The sequence below is a fragment of the Anabrus simplex genome, chromosome 1 (genome assembly GCF_040414725.1).
Source record: "Anabrus simplex isolate iqAnaSimp1 chromosome 1, ASM4041472v1, whole genome shotgun sequence".
Lineage (NCBI taxonomy): Eukaryota > Metazoa > Arthropoda > Insecta > Orthoptera > Tettigoniidae > Anabrus > Anabrus simplex.
In genome coordinates this window covers 746,420,655-746,442,000 of record NC_090265.1, presented here as the reverse complement: position 1 = coordinate 746,442,000, position 21,346 = coordinate 746,420,655, and the positions used below count along the sequence as shown (strand labels likewise).

At 41.3% G+C, this 21,346-nt stretch overlaps 1 protein-coding gene across 5 annotated transcripts in view; it reads right to left on the bottom strand.

The window, feature by feature from the left end:
* Window positions 1-21,346, bottom strand: part of LOC136857483 (F-box only protein 25) — a 653,389-nt gene that overhangs the window by 510,604 nt on the left and 121,439 nt on the right. Inside the window, exons 1-3 of one of the 5 annotated variants that reach the window (XM_068225203.1) lie at window positions 16,394-16,486; window positions 16,171-16,274; window positions 15,903-16,015 (exon numbers count right to left, since the gene is read on the bottom strand). The exons of 2 other annotated variants lie outside the window; for them this stretch is intronic. The gene's annotated coding sequence lies outside the window, so the exon portion shown is untranslated. Of the gene's footprint in view, window positions 1-15,902; window positions 16,016-16,170; window positions 16,275-16,393; window positions 16,487-21,346 lie in introns of those variants that run through there. 2 more of the 5 variants (XM_068225202.1, XM_067136161.2) reach the window with 2 other exon arrangements.

Genomic DNA, 21,346 nt, shown 5'->3' with positions numbered 1-21,346 from the left:
GATCCCATACGCAACTGCCGCACCGTAGGACGACAAGATAACAAACCGATAACCAAGGTTTTCAAACACTCCAGAAGGAAAAGGGCCAATAGGCTGGCAGGTTGTTTCGAGAAGAACATTATAGTACAGGATAATTGCATGAAGACGTCAGATTCCTAGGGTATGCAGAGAATTAAAATCAAAGAACAGACCAGGCCATACAGAAATCACACTTTATATGCAAGCAGATAAGACACATCTACAGTGAATTGTAAATCCATGCCAGAGTTTATTTCCCAATCTACGGGGACACAGGGTAAATTAAAGGCAACACCGCCCATACCGAAGCGCCATAACAAGTAACCAATACTACACGACAACAATACAACCATAATGGACCACAACGGACATGCGTTAGCTAAAAAGGGAGGAAAACAGCAACTCCCCTCAACAACGTGTCGTGAAGCCATCATTCCACCTCACCAAATAAACCTAAAACCAAACCACAGTACCATTTACAACTTTACTAAGTCAGGACAGAAACCTATACCTACTAGGCACGAAAGGAGACCGCACTCCTCAGGTTCAGGATCCATTAGTGCAATACGTGCAAAACACCACAATAACAAATAGACTGGGCAGGACGACATGGAGCTACAACTCGTTTAAATAACATACTACAAGAATAATACACCACTTCAGGAAATAAAATCAGGCAGGTAAGGTCTTCAGAAGAGGTTAGAATTAATACCACTTGCAAGCAGAAATACGACAAGAAACCACCTAGTTAACCGCCACTACCAGGAAGGAAAACCCAAAGAAAAATTTACCAAATAAGGTTAGCTGGGGCAGGATTTTTCTCACCAGAAAACCATCGGTACAAGAAGGATTAGGAATAGATAACTCAGTAAACCGGGAATTCACAACAGATAACAGAAATGACCCAGAGAAGGACACCAGAGCACTCGCAACCTAGGGAATCGTGTCACCAGAAGTTGGAGACAGAAGGCAGTGAAGACTGTGAAGTCCATGCCGTAAAGACAAACAGCCAACCACCACCAATTCCGATTGACAGAGTTCCGCCATTGCCAATACCCACAGGCAAAACAAAACATACCCAACAGGACCTAACAACGGGTATATCCAGATCCTAGTCAATTTACACCAACAAGATAACCAAAAGATAATTCGTTTCAACAAATGCACACCAAACAATGCCACAATTGGAATAGATAACCGAAATATTACCCGCAAGGAATCAGATAACAAGAACTAGGAACAAAAACTAGGACAGGGCAAGATAAATAGGGGTTAGGAGACTAACAGCTTTCCTACCGGATTAACAACAACGCACAGAGCAGAAATTGCCTACAATTTTCCAAAATGAGTACCAAACCAAGGCAACAGCAGTTCAAGAGCAAATAAATAAATTTATGATCAAAATTTTGGAAACGTAAATGATCAGGATATAATCGAATTATGATAGACGGAGCTGACCTGCACCCAGACCCAAAGAGTAGTTGGATATTAACAATTAAGAAATTGGGTACCAATAGAGCAAGAGAAAGTACATACGCTTCTCGCAAACCACAATTACATTTTTAAAATACAATGATTAGAACAAGTACACGCTAGAAAGTACTACATGCTCATGCCAAGAATCATCGGAGGCGTGAACGCAGCAGATAAGGTACCAAAAGCTTAAACACGTGGTAAAAATTCGCACCCTACTAAGCAACCATGTTTGACAGGAAAAGAAGTTAAGTACAATAAGCAATACCGAAAACTCCTCAAAATAAATACAGTACACGAGAAAAGGAAGAAAAAAATTACATGATTAAATTCACACCAGACCAGAATAATTACATAATAACCCACGGTGACCTATCAAATTTGCTCACTGAAAAGTAGCTCTCATCCGCAAATCCAAACATGCATTAACCTGTTTTTAACTGGGATAAATGAACCCGTCTAATACTCTTGGCGATGGGGTCACTCACCAGTACCGACACCGGAGATAAAAACTGTAAAATAGTACAGGGACCATGATACCGAGGAGCAAGTTTGGCTGAAAATTTGTTAATAGCCTTGCTAATGGGATAGGTCTTGACAAAACCTTGATCTCCAACCTTCAGCCTAGGTGACTTTCTACCCTTGTTATACTTAACCCCGCCTTTCTCATAGGATACTGACAACTTCTTCTTGGCTTCATCCCAGATTTTCTGAACGTCATTTGGTTTAGACAAGTCTGGAAGAAGATCATCAATGCCCAGAACATTGGATATAGGGGAGTACGGGGTGTAGCAGAACATAAGTGACATGGGGGTTTTACCATGAGTTTCGTGTGTGGCAGAATTGAAGGCATGAGCCAACCAGTGCAGGCAAGAGTCCCACTTGGATTGGTTATTGTGATGATATGCAATTAGAGCAGATTTGAGGTTCCTGTTCATTCTCTCGGCGTAAGAAGGGTTAGGATAGTATGGGGTAGTGGTGACATGGGAAATGCTCAACTCAAAAAGGTACTTCTTAAACAAGTGACCGGTGAAAGCACTGGCATTGTCAGAAACCAGAAACTTGGGGGGGGCGAAGGATGCGAAGATAGAATTAAGGCAACTTATAGTCGTACGAGCAGTCGTAGATCTAGTGGGGATAATCCAAGAGAATCTAGAAAACGCATCAATAGCAACGAAGATATAAGTGTTTCCCAAGGTAGAGCGAGGGAGCGGACCTACAAAATCGATGAATAACCTTTCCATAGGACGAGAGGCTTGTGAGGAAGATAATAGACCCACACGGTTGTTCAAACTAGGTTTACTGATAGAACAAATTTTACAGGACCTAATCATGTTTCGGATATCACCATCCATTCTTTTCCAAACGAAGAATTGTCTAATTTTCTGCCTAGTTTTAAAGGTGCCTAAATGGCCACCAATGGGACAAGAGTGATAGTACTTGAAGATGATTGGCACTAAAACCTTGGGAACAACAATTTTGAAATTAGCGTCCCTTCGACCTTTACAGCATAAGACACCCTTCACTAGAGAATAAGGTTTGACCACAATTCCATCACTAATTTTGTCGATGATTTCTCTCAAATCAGGATCAGCCTTTTGATGATCTGCATACTCATGGTACAACAAAGGTAGATCCGAAAGAATGGCACGCACACTGGCAACATTAGTTTCATCATATTCTTCAACCTTAGATTTTACATCAAGACCAAAACTCCCGTCAAACATTCTACTAAGGCTGTCAGCGATGACATTTTCCGACCCCCTAATATGCTTTCCTTGAAAACTGAAGGCTGAGATCCTAAGCGCCCATCTAGTGATTCTGCCCGTTCTTTTGGGACGGTTCAAGGCCCAAGACAGAGCCTGATTATCTGTTTCTAGATCGAAATTTACATGTTCAATGAAAGGTCTGAATTTTTCAAGAGCAAACAGCACGGCCAAACATTCTAATTCATAGATGGAGTACTTACTCTCCAGATCATTGAGGATCCTAGACGCATAGGCAACCGGTCTACGACCATCCTCATATTCCTGTAAGAGTACACCAGCAACTGCTTTTCCTGAGGCATCGGTTTGTACAACAAAGCGTTTACTAAAGTCAGGTATAGCCAACACAGGAGCATTTGACAAGGCAAGCTTCAGGGTCTCAAAGGCTTCTTGCTGGGAGGGGCCCCAGATGAACTTGACATCCTTACGTCTGAGATGATTTAGAGGAGCTGCTATCTCTGCAAAATTCGGAATGAACTTCCTGAAGAAGTTCACCATGCCCACGAACCGTGCGATGCCTTTGACATCTTTAGGGGGTTGAAAGTCCCTAATAGCCTGAGTCCTAGAGTGGTCGATGGAGACACCATCAGAGGAAACCACATGTCCAAGGAAAGACATACTCGGCTTAGCAAACGCTACCTTAGACAACTTAACAGTTAGTCCAGTTTTTCTCAAGCGATCCAGGACTTCTCTAACGTGTTCGACATGTTCTTCAAAGGAATTTGAAAATATTACAAGGTCGTCAAGGTAATGAAAGACGAACTTGAATTTAATACCAGAGAGTATCGAATCTAACAGCCTCATAAGAACGGCCGCACCACAAGAGATTCCGAAAGGGAGCCTCAGAAATTCGTAAAGGTTCCAATCAGTAATGAAAGCAGTCAGTGGAAAGGATGACTTAGACAACGGGACTTCGTAATACGCCTGATTGAGATCTAATACAGTGAAAAACTTGGCTCCTGAGAACCACCCAAAACAAGTGTGCAAATCGGGTAAAGGGATTGATTGCATGATGATCTTGCGGTTCAAAGCCCTGTAGTCGATTACAGCACGATAGCCCCCAGAGGGTTTAGGTACTAGAAAAACTGGAGATGCGTAAGGAGAAGTGGACTGTCTAATGACCCCATCGGCAAGCATCTGATCAATAATCTTTTTGAGTTCTAACATCTTAGGTGGTGAAAGACGGTAAGGAGGAGATCTAACAGGGGTGTTATCAGATAGCTCAATCTGATACTCAAGAACATCAGTAACTCCTAACTTGCTAGTGAACACATCGGGAAATTGGTGGCACAAGTCACGCACACGATTAGCTTGCTGATAATCCAAATGACTAAGATCCAACTCATCTATTTCGTTGTTCTCCCTAGGTAGCGGCCTACCTACACAAGAAACACTGAAGGTATCCAAAGGAGCATCGATAATATCAAATTTACAATTTGGGGAAAATTTAAAGTGAAATTTTCTAGCCTGGAGGTCCAAAATTAAACCAGTTCTTGACAAGAAGTCCGTACCTAAAATCATGCTACATGCTAGCTTTGGAGTTACCAAGCAAAGAAGCTTCCAAGTAAAATTACCAATCCGCAATTTCACATCAACGGACCCTAGAATTTTCATATTATCCTTATTAGCCGTGACACATGCAACATTGACCTTCTTCAACTCTGGCAGTTTACAAGGGGACCTCATTTCATCATACCAATTAGCATCAATTAAGGTGACGACGCTACCCGAGTCCATAAGAGCAACAACGGGTTCATTATTAAGTTCCACCTTCGCGAAGGTACTTTTAGACTCAACCAAAGCAGAGATCTTATTACATTCCTGCGGGCAAATAACCTTTTCAGAATCCACGTAAAATTCTGGCGCAAGCGATTCACCAGAATTACCATTAGGTCTTAGTCATTGATTGCGTTTTCGGAACGAAGTAGGGCAATTATTTTTAAGGTGTTGCCTCGAGCCGCACAAATAACAACAAGGACCAGAGGCACGCTTGACTGAGGGGCAAGCATTCCTAAGGTGATCACGTGACCCGCAATTATAACATTTTTTGGAATTCCACTATCCCTAGTTTGAAGCGAAACAGGCTTCACAGTAGGAGGAGGGTGGCAGATAGGTCTTGCTGCATCCCCGTGCTTTACATATTCAGCAAAGGTACACGCAGCTTCTAATTCAAGAAAATTAGTCGGACACTCCGCGAGGGAGAGTTAGGATCGATAGGCAGGGGAAATACCTTTCAGAATACGGGCCACCATTTCCTCTTCTGGCACCGAAATTCGAAATACCTTGCAATAAAACTGCAAGTCTAGTACATAGTTTAAAAGATTTTCATGGAGCAATTGAGTCCGAAAGCAATACTGAGGAATCAAACTTTGCAATGCTAAGGAAGGAATAAATTTAGATAATAGAAGTTCATGAAATTCCATAAGCGTTAAATTATTTGAAATTGCTTCAGAGATTTCACGTTTCAAAATTCCCTCACAATGAGAGAGACAATAGGGCTCGGAAAATTCCTAAGTCATCAACAGAATATACACTACCCGACTCTGTCATTTCTACCAGGAACCTCAGAAACCTGGTACTTTCTTCAATAGAATTGACGGAGAAATTTTTAACTCCGTTGAAAAGATCCTTTAGTGAAGAGTGAGAAGGAGCACAATCTAAACGGGCTAACAGATTCTCAAGAACAGGGGAGACTGCACAACATGAAGCTTGATTACTAAGTGAGGCATCAGCATGACTAGAAGCATTGTTAGAATTAGGAAATGAGGAGGTTTCCCTCTCAACAACCGATAAATTCTCCATATCCTTACTTGCTAGCATTATGTCTAGTTCAGCAGAAATACCAGAAGCAATGGTTAACAGCTTAGTACTTTCAGAAACAAGACTGGGTTGGGGACACATAGTAATCAAATCTTGGATGCGACCTAAATAATGCCACACCCTAGCCTTAAGTCTGTTAATCTGCCCCTTAGTGGGGGAAGTTTCAATGAATTCTTGTCTGACAATCTCAATTTCGGTAAGAGAATCGGTAATTAAATTTAGGGACTCACCAAAGTTGCAGCACATCTTTACAGAATCTAGATTAATAGGAACCTGGACATGCGATGTCAGCAAAGCAGCGCACTCAGCAACAGTGTTAGCAGGATTGATACCCCTGATAGTGAGTTCATAAACTAGCTCTGATTTCCTGAGCTGGTATGGGAACAGCACAGCCCTCGCCATAGTTGATGTACATGAAACAATAAATTAACAAATTAATCCAAATAAAAGCGTTCCTTTCACAGGAAGATACTTTACAAGTTTCAGTTTTTACTCTCTTTGAATCCTCAAATAATTTAAAATTTCCCCCATGACCAGAAAACGAAAAATTAGGATTGTTTTTTCTCAAATACTGAAATGTTTGTTAAGTCCATTGGAAAGGAAACATCGTCAAAATTTTACATCTGTTGCAACTCAATAATCATAGCTTTATACTGTGTAGTTCTTGAAGGATTACGTGGTGCTGGTTTTAATGTCATTGTGATACACCATAGAAAGCAATACTCATCTTTATTCTAAATATTGATAAGAGCTTTTTTATTCGTAAAGGCTTGCGGAAGTGCTATACATTGTCTATCTGAATTTAACGGATCGAATTTACACACATTAATCTGAAGATGAGAAATACTTTGGAATGCTTTATTGTTCGCACCCTCTTCAAACTATCAAAATTTGGCGAGCAATTCGCCACCAATGTGTTCACGAAATCACTCTGAAATATTGTCCGAACATAACAGCTTTGTCATTTTCGATGAAATGTTAAAATTTTCATGAATTCCCGCATTATCTTTAAAAAGAATGAATGAACAAGTTGTAGCACTTAGAGCAATTAAAGCCGCAATTACCCCAAGTGACAGCACCAAAGGTCTGACCATGCACCCAAGGCACGGTTCAGATACATGGAAACGTGCTAGACTAATACTTTAGAAGGAAGAAAGGCACTTACCATAAGAAAAGAACAGAGCCCCCAGAGGAGCGGATAAAGTGCACCTGGTCATATCAAATTATCACCCCTTTAAAGGAAAACACCAACACCTTGGGGAACAAAGAGATATTTAATCAGCAAAATTAAGTAATTAACAAAATTGAAAGGAATATCCTCGCTGGAAAAGTAAAATTGAATATAAAAACTTAAAACTCAAACCAAAACCCTACGGTCGACAGTTAATAGAGAAAATAATTATTTAGTTTTTTTAAAGGACTTAGTAAGACTACGTAGATTAATGAAACACCTCATCAACTCATAAGGTTTCTTACAAACCAAAAGGTTTCCTTGACCAGTACCTAAGTTTTTCAAACATCTTTTCAACCTAGAAAAACAACCTTGGCAGAAACAGTTTTTTGTTTTAATTGATACAGAAAACCTTGTTTAGGATGTATCCAAACGAGCCCCTACAAGGATGGGTAGGTATCACGTACACTTTTCTCGAAATTAAAATAATAATAATGATAATAATAATAATAATAATAATAATAAGCTGCGCGACACCGGGAGGAAAAATGAGCAGAAGGAAAAATTAAAATGCCAAAGAAAAATAAAAGGGACCAAGGTAAACCGCCCACAAGGCAGAATTCATAACAGGCACATCAATACAAATCATCAATCCCATCACAACATCAACAAGCTTAGCATTGCCATGGCAACGAACAATAATGGGTCAAGGGAAGGAAGGGGCCAATCACAAGCCTCAAAACAACAAGAGGCGAATACTTACAAAGGACTATAGAAAACCGGACCCAGAAAATTACCCAAATACCAATAAAAGAAAAATTTTATTTAAAAATTAAAATTAAATAGAGAAGCAAGAAAAGAAGAACCGGAACAGAATATACACGTAACCCCCACATCCCTGGAGCGACTCGCTTGGTAAATTATTCCAGTTAAATAATAGCCTTTTACCACAAAACTTTTAGGCCTAGAAAGCCATTAATAAACATCAAGTTTTCAAATTACGATTTCGAAGATCCAAAAAATTCGTTCACATAGCACGCAAGTCCCTAGTTAACAGACGTAAATTACACATGCTATAAGTTCCAATTAACAAGCCAAAAATTTGAAATTCCACAAGGCAAGACTTAGTTTTTAGATGACGCAAATTACATCGTGTCGCACACACTTTCTTCACATAGGGAAATTTTCTGGTCTTTCACAATAAATCAGTAAAAGTTTAGTTGGAACAACACTTACAGTTTCATCCAGATGAAGTTGCGAGGACGCTTCGGTAGTACATTTTACTTGCGTATTTTGAAGAAATGCATAAAATACAATTTCCAGGCGAGGAATATTAAACAAAAATAACTTGCAATTTTCACCAGGGCAAAGCCCTACCAATGTAACCTTAACCAGGCTCGAACATTTTTGGAGAAATCATCTCGCTAGGGAGAGAGAAGCCCCACACATCCATCTCCTTCTTCTCACAAAACAGCAATGGCGTTTTCTTCCCGAGATTCCACAGTCCACTGCCGCAGCAATCACATGTACACAGAGGGAAAGCCACCGAGTGGTAACGTAGTTCGCGAGGTAGTACATACCTACGCCACTAGAGTGCAGGAGAATACAGTAAGGCACAGACAGGACGTGCACACAGTCAGCTGGACAACAAATAACCTTTTCAGCGGAGACGTTTCCAGCTTATAAGTTTTGAAAAGAAGGAATAACGAAGCGGCGAACCACTTTTAAGAACACAGTTTTTCTACAGCCATGTGGCTAGTTCAAAAATATTTACCGAGAGGGAAAAATTGTTACGCAGGTAACAAAGTGAGGCATTTACTTAAGCGCAGTATGCGTAGTGAGTAAAGAAGCGACTTTTTCTTCAAAAACATTATAGCACGATAATAAAAAAAGAAATTGGATCTAAATTTTTTAATGAATTTCTTATAATACCGCTTAGTATACGTGACGAAAAACATGTATGAATAGTCTCCCAATTACTTGCAATGATTAGGTATCAATGAAACTAATAATACATGTTTTGTTTTCTATTCCACAGTACATTGTACCAATGGATCGTTGATTTAGATTATGTAATTCTAAATCTGTCAACACATTAAATCTACATACATACATTACATACATTATCATTAAATACTGTTATGCCCTTCAGCGTTCAGTCTGCAAGCCTGTGAATTTGCTAAACACGCCACAATCCTCTATTTCCAACTAGTCCTGTGGCCTCATTTAGTTCTATACCTCTTATCGTTAAATCGTTAGAAACTGAGTCTAACCATCGTCGTCTCAGCCTCTCTCTAATTCTCTTACCCTCCACAACAGAGTCCATTATTCTCCTAGGTAACCTATCCTCCTCCATTCGCTCACATTATCCCACCACCGAAGCCGGTTTATGCGTACAGCTTCATCCATCGAGTTCATTGCTGAATTAGCCTGTATCTCCAAATTCCGAGTACACTCCTGCCATTGTTCCCACCTGTTTGTACCAGTAATCATTCCCGCTACTGCCATGTCCTTCTAAATTATGAATGAGATACTGCGTCCACCCATCTTTCGCTCCCGTAAAGCAAAGCTGGTCTGAAAACAGACCGATGTAAAGATAGTTTCGCCTGGGAGCTGACTTCCTTCTTACAGAATACTGTTGATCGCAACTCCGAGCTCACTGAATTACCTTTCCTACACCTCGATTCAATCTCACTTACCATGTTATCATCCTAGGAGAACACACAACCCAAATACTTGAAATTATCAACCTGTTCTAGCTTTTTATCACCAATCTGACATTCAATTCTGTTGAATTGCTTACCTACTGATACCAATTTAGTCTTCGAGAGGCTAATTTTCATACCATCCTCATTGCACCTATTTTCAAGTTTCAAGATATTAGACTGTAGGCTTTCGGCACAATGTGCCATTAAGACCAAGTCGTCAGCATACGCCAGGCTGCTTACTATATTTCCACCTAACTGAATCCCTCCCTGCCATTTTATACCTTTCAGCAGATGATCCATGTAAACTACGAACAGGAAAGGTGAACGATTATAGCCTTGTCTAACCCCTGTAAGAACCCTGAACCAAGAACTCATTCTACCATCAATTCTCACTGAAAACCAATTGTCAACATACATCCCTTTGATTGATTTTAATAATCTACCTTTAATTCCATAGTCCCCCAATATGGCGAATATCGTTCCCTCGGCACCTTGTCATATGCTTTCTCTAGATCTACGAAACATAAACACAAGTGCCTATTCCTCCCGTAGCATTTTTCAATTACCTGACACATACTGAAAATATGAACCTGACAACCCCTTGTGGTCTGAAACCACACTGGTTTCCATCCAACTTCCTCTCATCTACTGATCGCACCCTCCCTTCCAAGATGCCAGTGAATACTTTGCCTGGTATACTAATCAATGAGATACCTCCATAGTTGTTGCAAACCTTCCTGTTGCCTTGCTTACAGATAGGTGTAATTACTGCTTTTGTCCAACCTGAAGGTACCTTACCAACACTCCCGGCTAATCTTCCTACTCTCTGAAGCCATTTCATCCCTGCCTTCCCAGTATACTTCACCATTTCAGGTCTAATTTCATCTATTCCTGCTGCTTTATGACAATGGTGTTTATTTACCATCCTTTCCACGTCCTCAAGTGTAATTTCACCAACATCATTTTCCTCTCCTCATGAGCTTGGCTGTTCACAACACCACCAGAAAGATTTCCTTTTACGTTGAGAAGATGTTCAAAACATTCCCTCCACCTCTCCAGTGATTCCGTGGGATCTATTATGAGTTCACCTGAATTACTCAAAACACTGTTCATTTCCTTCTTCCCTCCCTTCCTAAGATTCCTTACTACTGTCCAGAAAGGTTTCCTTGCTGCTTGACCTAGCTTCTCTAGGTTATTACCAAAATCTTCCTATTTCTTTTTGGATTCAATAACTATATATTTAGCTCTCTTTCATTCATCTACGTACAAATCCCTGTCTGCCTCGGCCCTTGTTTGGAGCAATTTCTGATAAGCCTACTTTTTACGTTTACAAGCTGCTCTCACTTCATCATTCCACCAAGATGTTCGCATTTTCCCATCTTTACATACAGGTGTTCCTAAGCATTCCCTTGCTGTTTCTACTACAGCATCCCTGTATGCCACCCATTCTCTTTCTATATCCTGACCCTGCTTACTGTCCATTGTTCGAAACTTCTCACTAATCATATCCATGTACTTCTGTCTAATTTCCTCGTCCTGGAGATTTTCTGCCCTTATTCGTTTGCAGACAGATTTCACTGTCTCTACCCTACGCCAAGAGATACTTAGTTAACTACAGAGCAGATAGTGGTCTGTATCATCGAAAAATCCCCGCAAAACTCTTACATTCCTAAGAGATTTCCTGAATTCGAAGTCGGTTAAGATATAGTCTATTATGGATCTGGTACCCCTAGCCTCCCATGTGTAGCGGTGAATAGCCTTATGCTTGAAGAATGTATTCGTAACGGCTAAACCCATACTAGCACAGAAGTCCAGCAAACGCTTCCCATTCCCATTAGCTTCCATATCTTCCCCACATTTACCAAACACCCTTTCGTATCCTTCAGTTCTATTTCCAACTCTTGCATTGAAATCGCCCATTAGCACTATTCTATCCTTGCTGTTCACCCTGACCACGATGTTACTCAATGCTTCATAAAACTTGTCATCTTCATCCTCATCTGCACCCTCACATGGTAAATACACAGAGACAATTCACATCCTAATTCCTCCAACTGACATATCTACCCACATCATTCGCTCATTTACGTGCCTGACAGAAACTATGTTGCGTGCAATGGTATTCCTGATAAACAGCCCTACCCCATACTCTGCCCTTCCCTTTCTAACACCCCTCAAGTACACTTTATCTCCTATCTCTTCCTCGTTATCTCCCCTTACCCGAATATCTCTTACTCCTAGCACATCCAGATGCATCCTCTTTGCTGACGCAGCCACTTCTACTTTCTTTCTTTGTTTCTTTCTTTCTTTCTTCCATAAGCCCCATTAATACTGATACCTCCCCATCGAATTCCATTTCGTTCGCCAAGTTGTTTCCAAGGAGTCCCTCGCCTGTCAAATGGGAGTGGGACTCCGTTACTCCCATAGGTCCGAGACTTGCTTAAAATGTTCTGAGCTCGGTAAATTCATGAAGCAGGATGCTACCCTACTTACACATAGTCCAAGTGAGCATCTCTCCTCTAACGGGTTATGGACTACCGGTGAATAGGGAACATGCATGATCCGGGGTTTTAATTAAAAATATGCTAATCTGATTCAAAATTTCATGCAGAATTCAAAAATGTGATCAGAATGTACAAATAGTAACTCCAAACATGATAAAAATCTACGAAAATGTCACGTCACGCAAGTACGCGATCTCATTGGTCTGACGTCATCGTACAGGTTGACTGAATTAGCAGACGAAATAACACATAGTGTGCTGTGAGAAGCAGGATACACTTCGCGTATTTCTACTTTATGTTAGTGTCTGGTATGGTTAAATTCGAGGTCTATACATTGGATAATAATCTGAGTGGTATATTTTAGACTTAAAATGAATCCTGCGCAGACAGTGAGGCAGAAAACTTATAAATGGTGTAGAGTTCCGATGTTCGCATACCATACCAAACAAATTGTTTATAAATGTTCCAAAGACGCTAAAACTAGGCAGAAATGGATTTTGGCGAGCCGGAGAAATGCTGGTGATATATCGGAATAGTCTACAGTTTATTTTTTTGAAGATTTTAACGTAAGATGAATTTGTTTGAATTTACAAATCACTTTTCCATGTCAGCTGTTCTAGTGGTAAAACTTGAAATTTTAATGTATTATGCTTTATTTAAATGCTTCAATTACATCTTGGAATATGAAAGTAATAAACAGTGCATTAAATAATGCTGATTATTAAAGTATCCTCCAAACCTAACCTATGTTTTGGGTGATCCATGTCAAGATAATAAATCAAAGGGGTTATGAACCATTTTTGACAGCTCTAATTCTACCAGTATATCTTGGCATGGGACAGTTATGTATGTCTTTATTGAAGAGCTTAATTGGTAAAGAAATGTAGGCTATATCTAAATATTCTATAATGTAACAAAGAATAGGCGTGTACATCATGAAAGGAAACAATGTGAATTTAACAAACGTATAACTCTACACAAAACCAATGCTTGTCTGTTGGGGGTCTTATAAGTTAACAATGCTCAATTATAATAATTATCATAATATTAATGAAATAAATAACATAATTGCACACAGGTGAAAATAGTGATGTAGGTGTTTAAAATATTATCCTACTTAGCCAAAGTTTTAGGTTATACAAGCCAAGTCAATAAACCGAAGGGTAAAAATACCGCGCGAGTTGGCCGTGCGGTTAGGAGCGCGCAGCTGTGAGCTCGCATCCGGGAGATAGTGGGTTTTGAACCCCACTGCCGGCAGCCCTGAAGATGGTTTTGCGTGGTTTCCCATTTTCACACCAGGCAAATGCTGAGGCTGTACCTAAGGGCACGGCCGCTTTGTTCCCATTCGTAGGCCTTTCCTGTCCCATCGTCGCCATAAGACCTATATGTGACGGTGTGACGTAAAGCAAAAAAAAAAAAAAAAAAAAGTAAAAGTCACAGTCACAGCACCCAAAGACATTCCTGTATTGAGCGACTAAAATGTCACCAGGACACTTTTCTTTCCTGATATGCTCAGCTTGTTAAAAGCCAAATGTAATTAATGTTATTGTCTTCACGCCCCGCTAACTACTTCTACGATTTTTGGGAGACGCCGATGTGCAGGAATTTAGTCCTGCAGGAGTTCTTTTACGTGCCAGTAAATCTACCGACACGAGGCTGACCTTCAACTACCACCGGACTGAACCAGGATCGAACCTGCGAAGTTGGGGTCAGAAGGCCAGCACCTCAACCGTCTGAACCACTCAGCCCGACTTGTGAAAACTAGATGAAGTCATATTTATCTTTATCATGTTTAATTTTTTCCCTCCACAAAGATATTTAATTTTCATGGGCCCCGGAAGTGGGTAGGCCAGTTGTCCCAACCATAAATATTTTTTTTGGGGGGGGGGGGGAATGATAGATTATAGCCCTATAGTACTATGATCTTTCTTTCTTTCTTTCCTTCTTTCTTTCTTTCTTAATCAGTTTATCCTTCAGGGTTGGTTTTCTCTCGGACTCAGCGAGGGATTTCACCTCTACCACTTCAAGGACAGTGTCCTGGAACGTGAGACTTTGAGTATGGTGATGAAACTGATGAGGAGGGCCATTACCTCGCCCAGGCGGCCTCACCTGTTATGCTCAACAGGGGCCTTGTTGGAGGATGGGAGGATCGGAAGGGATAGATAAGGAAGGAAACGGCCGTGGCCTTAGGTGCCTGGAGGAGAAGAAGGAAAATACGAAAAACCACTTCGAGGATGGCTGAGGTGGGATTCGAAACCGTTCTACTCAGTTGACCTCCCGAGGCTGAGTAGAGCCCGTTCCAGCCCTCGTACTATTTTTCAACTTTCGTGGCAGAGCCGGGAATCGAAACCGGGCCTCCGGGAGTGACACACATTAACCACTACACCACAGAAGCGGACTAGTACTATAATGCTACCTATATGTTTATGTTAGTGCTGAAATCCGATTTCTTACTTTACTAATGCTGAAAGCCCGAAAATGTAATGTTATTCTTTAATAGGGGAATCAGTCTAGAAGGAAATGTTGAAAGTGATGTGATATCTGTCCAGGTTCGTTGTTATCCTAATACTATGGGTTACAGTACATTGCACGTATATAAAAGACGCCACTTACAAACTTGCTTGTTATCCGCGAATTTCTGCGGCCACAAAAGTCACATTTTTCAAGAATGATGACATCTACACATGGTAGATTGTCTGACTGTGCTGTTTTGAACGTTTCTTCTGTCATTTCGAAGTTATTCGCGATCATGAATAATAAACAATCGGCTTTTAGCAACGGCTGATGCACAACGGCTGGTAGAGCTCCATGCGGTACTGGATCGTGACGTCACAGCGCGCCGCTTACGTCAGAGGCCGTTTCACTCGCCTTGCGGAAAGGCACTATTAAATATTTTTTTAATGGTAGAAAACAAGGCAACATACCACAATGTAATACGTTTCCGTACTATTTCATTGGTGTACTTTTCAAAAAAAATATTTTTGAAAATGATGCATGTTCCCAATTGTATAGTCCTAGCCGCCTGAGAACAAGGAGGGCCATGACTCAATATGTCCGAGATGCCCACTCCCATTCCATAGCAACTGGTATCCCGACACTCAGGACCACTTCCTAGGCCACCCAGCCGTTGCCCATGGTTCACGAACTAGGATGTGACTACAGTAACCCACACCATGAACCGCATCATTAAATCTATTGGGTAAAAATAATTGGAATTCTTCACAGACGCACAATATTCTAACACAAAATCTTGTACTTATTTTCCGAAGTGAAATTACTTTAAATGGTTGATTAAGTGGAAGATCACTGAGTCGTCTTAAAGATGGCCCTGTAAAGCGACCTAGTTCGTTAATCCTTTCCATTTTCTACAAAAGAATTAAAATAATATTTTTGGATTGTTATAAAAAACAATCACATAAATCAATAATAAAAAGAAACATACATTTAAATAATGTGCGCGTTGAATGTCCTAGTCCGCAAATAACAACTCTCTCCAAGATGTGAACCACTTCCCTAGTCCTTTCTGTGTGTTGTGGATACCGCTGAAGATAATATCTAAAAGATGAAAATCATATAATAATAATAATAATAATAATAATAATAATAATAATAATAATAATAATAATAATAATAATAATAATAACAATAATGTTCTTTTAAACAAATTTAGTTTTAATGTTAAAAATCAAGCCGCAAGACTTTTAGCAGACCGATGATAGAGCAGGCGGCAGATAACAACTCCCTTTCCGCAAACCACCTCCCTAGTGCTTCCTGCGTTGTGGATATGGGCAGCAACGCTCTAATATGTTTGTGTCTAAAAGAGAAAGAAAATATAATAATAATAATAATAATAATAATAATAATAATAATAATAATAATAATAATAATAATAATAAATAATTAAATAAAATATACATTAAAAATCAAACTTACTTATATGTACAAAAAGGAAGCTGCAAGAATTCTTTTCGTAGACAGCAGATATCAAACACACAAACTGTTTAACTTCACACGAACACCGCTTCGTTGAAAGTAAGAGAGGGAGAAGAATTGCTCGTCTGCTTATATACCAGCGTATCGGTCAAAGTTCATTATCCATCAGCATTTTTTGCAAGATTCTGCTTGCATGACGTTGACATGTGACACCGCACGTGTTGAACAAAAGTACAATAGCGTTCAGCATTTTTGCTACATAGCAAGATTTTCGCGTGCGCATCACAGGATGTACCTAGACTTATATGCAGAAATTATAAGTGGAGGTTGAGGTAATACTTTAATTTTATACCATACAGCTTGGCAACCGCTGCTCAAACTCCCAGTATTTAACACTCTCAGCGTGCCCAAAGGCATGTAGTTGAGTACTACGAGGCACATATCTGAGTCTGCAGGTGGGGTTTGACGCGCTACAAGCTGATAGCTACACGCAGTAGAAGCGACCGTGGTTACAGCTCCAGCATTTTTGTGAGAAGGGCATCTGTCTGTAACACCTAGCCCTGTGTAGTTGTTGAAGGTCCTAAAGACATGTAGTTGACGACTACAGGACATATAGGGAGAGTCTGCAGGTTACCGACTACAACAGTAGAGTTAGAACTAAGGTACAGCATCTCCAGCAAGTGAATAAACGGTATAACAATAATCACTAGCCACTATTACTCCGCATCGTAAAACTACACACGCATACACAAGATAAGAGGTCATAGATGCACTCAGTTTTCGAAGGCGATGACGTGTAATCATTGGCACTGGACAGTACAAATTTAAATGACACACATACTTACCTCAGATTAACAATACATACATATTGAAAGGGAAAATTATAATTCACTTGCAATTAGTAACAGCAAAAGATCTGCATTTAACACGCAGTAAATTCGAAGTGATTATCTGCTTGCAGCGAGCTGTAGCTAGCACGTGTCTCGCGACAGAAAATTAGTGTTAAATTACTGAAGACACAGCAGTGTGAGCCGACTGCTTGTCGTGGCTCACGGAGGAATATTGTACCGAGTTAAGATTATTATCTAGCACACATGCATATTAATATTCTGTTACCACAACCTTATGTCTACAACTTACCTACGCGCTTAGGCATGTTAAGGGCTGAGCAGTGCAAGGGCAAGACATTTCGTTAAGGCCCTAGTCGGAACATTCTGTGTTCTAAACACCACCACACCTTTACTAAGAGAGCGGCAGAGCAGCGGTCGCTTGGTTGAACAAGCCAAGATCCTAGTCGGGACATTCAGTGTTCTAAACACCAAAACAGCTTTACTAAGTGAATTGGCAACGCGGTTGATGGCTGAGCAGCGGTCGCTTGGTAGGGCAATGCAGGTCCCAAGTCGGAACATTCTGTGTTCTAAACACCAACATACCTTTACTAAGCGAATTGGCTACGCGGTTGATGGCTGAGCAGCGGTCGCTTGGTAGGGCAAAGCACTTCGTTAAGATCCTAGTTAGAACATTCTGTGTTGTAAACACCAAAACACTTTTACTAAGCGAACTGGCTACGCGGTTGATGGCTGAGCAGCGGACGTTTGGTAGGGCAAGACACTTCGCTAAAACACCAGTCGGGACATTCTGTGTTCTAAATATCAACACACCTATACTAAGCGAATTGGTTACGCAATTAGGAATGTGTTGAAGACTGAGCAGCGGTCGCTTGGTGGGGCAAGGCACTTCGTTAAGTCCCAGGCATGTGTTGAGGGCTGAGCAGCGGTCGCTTGGTAGTGCAAGGGACTTCGTTAAGATGCTAGTTAGAACATTCTGTGTGTAAACATCAACACACCTATACTAAGCGAATTGGTTACGCAATTAGGAATGTGTTGAAGACTGAGCAGCAGTCGCTTGGTGGGGCAAGGCACTTCGTTAAGTCCCAGGCATGTGTTGAGGGCTGAGCAGCGGCCACTTGGTAGGGCAAGGCACTTCGTTAAGATCCTAGTTAGAACATTCTGTGTTGTAAACACCAAAACACTTTTACTAAGCGAACTGGCTACGCGGTTGATAGCTGAGCAGCGGACTTTTGATAGGGCAAGACACTTCGCTAAAACACCAGTCGGGACATTCTGTGTTCTAAATATCAACACACCTATACTAAGCGAATTGGTTACGCAATTAGGAATGTGTTGAAGACTGAGCAGCGGTCGCTTGGTGGGGCAAGGCACTTCGTTAAGTCCCAGGCATGTGTTGAGGGCTGAGCAGCGGTCCCTTGGTAGTGCAAGGGACTTCGTTAAGATGCTAGTTAGAACATTCTGTGTTGTAAACATCAACACACCTTTACTAAGCGAATTGGCTACGCAGTTAGGAATGGTTTTTTTTTGTTCTTTTTTTTGCTAGTTGCTTTACGTCGCACCGACACAGATAGGTCTTATGGAGACGATGGGATGGGAAAGGCCTGGGAGTTGGAAGGAAGCGGCCGTGGCCTTAAGGTACAGCCTGGTGTGAAAATGGGAAACCACGGAAAACCATCTTCAGGGCTGCCGACAGTGGGGCTCGAACCCACGATCTCCCGGATGCAAGCCCACAGCCGCGCGCCTCTACGCGCACGGCCAACTCGGAGTTAGGAATGTGTTGAGGACTGAGCAGCTGTCACTTGGTAGGGCAAGGCACTTCGTTAAGATGCTAGTTAGAACATTCTGTGTTGTAAACACCAACACACTTTTATTAAGCGAATTGGCTACGCAGTTAGGAATGTGTTGAGGACTGAGCAGCGGTTGCTTGGTAGGGCAAGACACTTCGTTAAGACCCTAGTTAGAACATTCTGTGTTGTAAACACCAACACACCTTACCTAAGCGAAGTGGCTACGCGGCTGATGGCTGAGCAACAGTCGCTTTGTAGGACAAGGCAAGTCCCCAGTCGGAACATACTGTGTTCTAAACACCAATACACCATAACTAAGCGAATTGGCAACGCGGTTGAGGGCTGAGCAGCGGTAGCTTGGTAGGATCGGGAAGGGCAGCTCTACTGTAGTTAGACCCCTAGCCTCGTCGAGAAGGGCAGCTTGCTTTAAGATGATGGTATGTCGTAAAGGGCAGCTTCCCTTAAGATGGTGGTACTTACAGAAGGGAAACTCTAAGATGGTGATATGTCGAGAAGGGCAGCTTGCCTGTGGTTAGGCCCCTGGCATTAGGATCATTCAAAAGAAATTTCAGTGTGGCTAAGTCTCGTCAAGATAATTTAAATTCCGCGCTCCTAGATGGTAGCAGTGAGTTTTGGCATTGTTAAGATTGCAGCAATGAGGTTAGCCGCGTTCATTTGTTTAAATTTCGCCTCTATGTGCTCAAAGGACCTGTCAGCTACAAAAAGCATGTGGATTTTAAATTCCGCGCGCCTTACATTGTTATGATGGCAGCAGTGAGGTTAGGCTGTGTTAAGATGGTAACACTGAGGTTAACCACGTTCACTTGTTTAAAATCCATGCCCACGTAGTTTGAACCTGACAACTGTCAAAAGAACGTGGATTTTAAATTGCCCACGACCACGTGCATAAGGTGGCAACAATGAGGTTAAGGTTTGTTAAGATGACAGCACTGAGGATAGCAATCTTGTCGGAAAAAGTGAGGTTAGCGTCCGTTAAAATGACAGCTGTCAAAATCACGTGGATATTAAATTCCGCGCCCCCGCGTGCATAAATTGGTAGCAATGAGGTTTAGCCCCATCAAGATGGCCGCAGTGAGGTTAGCGATGTTCTGTTGTCCTTAAGAGTAAGGTTAGAATCCATCAAGATGACAGCTGTCAACTTAACAGATGTCAAAAGGCACGTAGCTAAGCACGTGGCTTTGTTTACAAACAAGAGCACTTAGTCGTGACGTCACGGTCATGTGGTCATTACGTCATGGGGTCAATGTCCCCGGATGTAACCTGATACCCGCGGGGAAAATGCTGACGCAGCTCCCATTGTTTTAGAACCGGCCTAGCTCTCCTACTGTTAATGTTAAGCCTTCAGCAACTTTTATGTTCCGTTTTCCTTTCTTCTGATGGAATCGTTGGTCTTTGAATGCAATATTAATAATACTACCAACGTATTTTAATTGTATCATGAAAGCTTGTTATTATGGTTCATCGTAACCAACGAAATTCGTGATTTTGGCTCTTTACAGTCAATGATCATGCTGAAGTTTAACCACCTGTCCAGTCATGTTGCTATTTCAATTATTTTGTAATTCAGTTTCGTTAAAAATGATATTCATTACAACGGATTATCCCTCCAGAGTAAAAATAATTCTGGAATTCTCATTTATAGGCTAAGTCTGGTATAATAGTATGGTATATACTGAAACGGGAACGCCCTACGAGCATTCACGTTTCATTCATTTATTAAGAGGAACTCGCTAACACCCGGCCGTAAGCATTTAAAACTTGCGCCGAGCGCACAGGCATTGTGAGAACTGCAAGCAAGCTCGCGCTGTTCCAGAACACCGGCCAAGGACAAGCGACGTCACGCAGAAGGTTCTTTCGTGTTCCATAACATTGCAGCATGAACGAAATGTGATATCAATTTTTCAATAACGTCACCTTGCAGGCAGGAATAATGAACGCTGCTAGCCGAAATTTCATGTCAATCGGTGTAAAGATGGCCAAGATATAAAATTTTCTTGGGGCCCACATGTGTAGCCACGCCCACCGACCTTCGGCAATATAAGCGAATCGCCAGCCTGGGGTAAAGCAGAGAGTGTGCAGTGTGGGCAGTGTGCAGCTGAAGTGTGCCGTAGGCAGAGAGAGTGAGGGGAGTCGGCAGTAAGCCGTGAGTTCAGTGTATGTGTGCAAGTAAGCACGTCGCGATATAATTCGTCACTCGGTCCGGCTGTATACTTGAGTTCAGAAACGTTAGTGTTAGAAGCTTTCTCCGTGGGCTTGAACTTTGTGCATGAACAAAAACGTAATTTCGTTTTTAT